Consider the following 3,559-nt stretch of genomic DNA (forward strand, 5'->3'; position numbering starts at 1 on the left):
TTTTGCTGACTTCTGTTAATGTACTTTACAGGACACTGGGATCTCGGTGATGAGCACAGTGTAAATAATGTAGCTGACTTGCTATGCAAAGCAAAGGGCTTCCTAAACTGAGAAATTGTATGAAATAGTAAATAAAATGTGGGAAATGAGGAAAGACCCTTTGTTCAATTTGACGGTTGAGAAAGACAGAAGTTCAAGGAAGCCAGGTCCTTGGGGTTGACAGCTGGGTTTGGGGTTTTCTCTTTTGTGTTTTTTTTGACACTGATTAAAGCTCCAGCAACTTGAGAAACTCTTTTTCTTGGTGAGCCAGAAAACCAAAAGCTGTAAATTTTTGGTTCCCATTTCTCTTTGGCATTTCCCTCTGGCGTTTCTTCCCTACTTGTGCTCGGACTGGTTCTGCTTTGGGCTTAGTCCTAACACTTGTTTCTTATCTGCCTGGAACAGACTGTACTGGTGGGAGATACTGATCTCCATTGACTTTCTGTAACAGAACTTAAATGTTATTTTCTATTCTCACATAAAAGAGCCAAGTGGCTTGGTGTGTCTTAAATCCTTGTGTGGCGTATTCATGGTGTTCTATCTAGAACAAAGCTTGTGTGACGGCTGGTTGCTAATGGAGGAAAATCTGGGATCAACTTCCAAATGTGAGATGCTGCACTGCAGAGTGAATATAGGATCAGCTGAACCTGTGTTGCTGTGCTGTTTGCTTTCTCTCCACAGAGGGTTTGGTTGTTACAGCTAGTACCACTTACCCTTGTACCACACGTTGTCATTAGCTTAACTGGCATGTGCAAGGGTGTTCCAGAGAAAATAGTAGTTTATTGCAGTGACTTTTTTTGGTCACGTTTATTTACGTTGTGTAAAAGTGAGTGTAGTATGGAAAAATGAAAGGAATGGGTGTCCCAAGGGAAACAAACCCTGATGTTGATGTGATGTGTATTTTCTGAAAGGGGGAATAGTAGATGAAAAATACCATTTTCTGGGTCAGGAAAGATGGCCAAAATTAGGTATTTTTATCTCTGGCTCTTACACAATGTTGAAAAGAGAGAACACAGGGGAAGAAATTTTTAACCTTCATAAGGTGCGTTCATACACGCCATTTGCAGACTGCTCTGGCTCCCCTCTCCCCCTCAGCTGTCTTTCTGGGCAAAAAGTCTTCCCTGCTTCCAGCTGGCATGGTTTGGGTTTTGCTCTGCTGCTGCCGTGCTCTCACGGGGTGTAGGTTGTGTTAGCAGGAGCACGGTCTCCTTGACTGCCTCCAAGACCTGGAGTGCTGTGCCTGGATGTGGGTGTCCCCCGGGTGCCTTGAGCTGCACCCCAGTGTCGTGGAAAGCTGCCGCCAGCCCCAAGAGGTGGGGAGGGGATGGGAGCAGATATTTCTCAAGTAACTGTGTTGTTTCTAGGGCTCAAGAGGAAACACCGAGCTGGGTTTTTAACAGGAGAGACCACCTTCGGCCCTGTCACCTGCAAGCCAGAATCACACAGCGTTGACAGGAAGTCACTGTAAAATCTCTGCGTTAAGATGACACGCTTCACTACTGTGTTTCTGGATGTATTTTACGAAAGACTTCTAATTGGAGAAAGAAAAAGGTGAGGATGTAGCCAGCCCTGGCACCTGCAGGAGTTCCGTAAGGGCGCTTGCTTGCTTTATGGTACAGCAGAAGATGGGACGAGATGTTTCGGTGGGCAGGAGAGGCCATGCAGGGCAGGTACCTGTTCTGCAGAGGAGGCAGCAAAAGCAAGCTGGCAGGGTAAAAACTGAAGATGTGATCAAACCCCACAGTTGTGAGAGAGAGTTCTTGAGAGGGAAATTGGTCACGAGCTGACATAAGGAGTAAATTCATGTGATTTATAATAATGCTGTCTCCTAGACGAGTGATGTGCTGTGCTCTTGAGTCATATGAGACATGCTGTGGTGGGTGTAGGTGAACAGCGTGATGGGGAGGCCATGGAAGTCAGGCTGTGGCGGATCCTACTGTACGTTGTGGCTACTGTCTTCATGCCGCCTGTTGCTCCGTCTTTCTTACCACCACCTCTGGTGTGTGTATTGGTGCCTATTGCAGGACAGACCACGAGGAGAGAGTGAAGTGGGTGTATGAATAGAAATTTCCCTACTTTAGACTCTTTTCATTCTTCCCCCCTGACTTTTCTAGCAGATGTTTTGGGGCTCTCGCTGGCAGGGAGGTGAGGAAGAAATGTGTGTGTGTCTGTAGCAGGAGAGGGGTTGGGTTAACTGGTGTAGCAGACTTTCTTTAAAAAAGCAAACCCAAGCTGCTCGTCACTCCCCAGAAATTCTCATCCTAGAAATAGGTGAGTAATTTGAAAGAAAATTCAGCTCTTTCTATCCCAAAAGCACCCTGGTGGGGACCTGCACTGCGGGTGCAGTGCCCGGCCTTTCTCTGCCGCTGCTGGCTCTGCCTGGGGTGGCTGTTGTGTCCGTGGGGTGGTCCACGGCAGGACAGGGAGATGTGCCGGTGGAGTCGGTCCTGCACGGAGCTGGGCAAGGGCTCTCCCTCCTCTGCCTTGCCCTGCCTGAGATCCTCTTAAGCTTTTCAGGGACCGATTTGACAAACTGAGCCCTAAGCAGTCTGCATAGTTGCTTAGGGGTGGTCAGAGGCAGATACATACTTGGTATAAATGCAGCTGTGATTAACTGTACAGACAAAACCAAGGTCAGGGAGGCAGCTGTTCCTCGTTGTTTTGCTATCTAGTTCTCTGTGGGAAGACCCGCTACTAAGGATGTCTTGTATACCTTATTACTGATGCAGTAACATTGAAGCAGGAGGGATGTGGTCACCTTGGTCACATCTCTGGTGGCACTGATGGTACTAAAACTCCCTGCTCTCTATTTCTTCAGAGGTAACCAAGCCCCGCAGCTTTTTTCTGGGAAGATGGGAAAAGAGAACAGCTTGTTCGGGGATACTTAGAAAGATCTCCGGCTGTTTTTAAAAGACACCCCAGAAGGCAGGGGTATGGGAGGATACATCTACTGTACACATCGCTTACTTGGATTGGTGCTTAGTTGCAAAGTTACTTCTCGTAAAGACACTTTTTTTTTCTACGAACACTCAGTTAATGCAAATCATGTTTAGTACTGGGCCTTGGCGGTGGTCTGTTGTTTAGAGAAAGTATCCTTGCTGCAAATATAGCTAACATATATATGTTATATGCTTCAATATATGTTAACGTATATAAGTTAACGCTTCAAGAAGCCTTAAGGGATTCTGCCTGCTGCCTTCAGTGCCCCGGCAAAGGTTTGGCATTGTAGGTCTGTCCACCTTCTGCCCTTGCACGCCTTGCTAGAGCACTGGTATGCATTTCAGCTGGCTTAGTTAAAATGATATCAAATGCTTCATCTTTTCCTTCTGCCATGGCTTAGTGTCCTTTCCAAAGCATTTCTGGTTGCTGCTGGCCCAGGAGCAAGGCAGTGTCACCTTTTCCTGTCTTCCAGAAGAGTTTTCCGAGAGCTGGTCCATAAATTCATTAAAGCAGAAACCTTTTGGTACCAAGCCCAAAAGCCGTTCCCCAGGGAGCCCCATGGGTGGGCTGGAGCCACGGG

The sequence above is a fragment of the Aptenodytes patagonicus genome, chromosome 1 (assembly GCF_965638725.1).
Source record: "Aptenodytes patagonicus chromosome 1, bAptPat1.pri.cur, whole genome shotgun sequence".
NCBI classification, from domain to species: domain Eukaryota; kingdom Metazoa; phylum Chordata; class Aves; order Sphenisciformes; family Spheniscidae; genus Aptenodytes; species Aptenodytes patagonicus.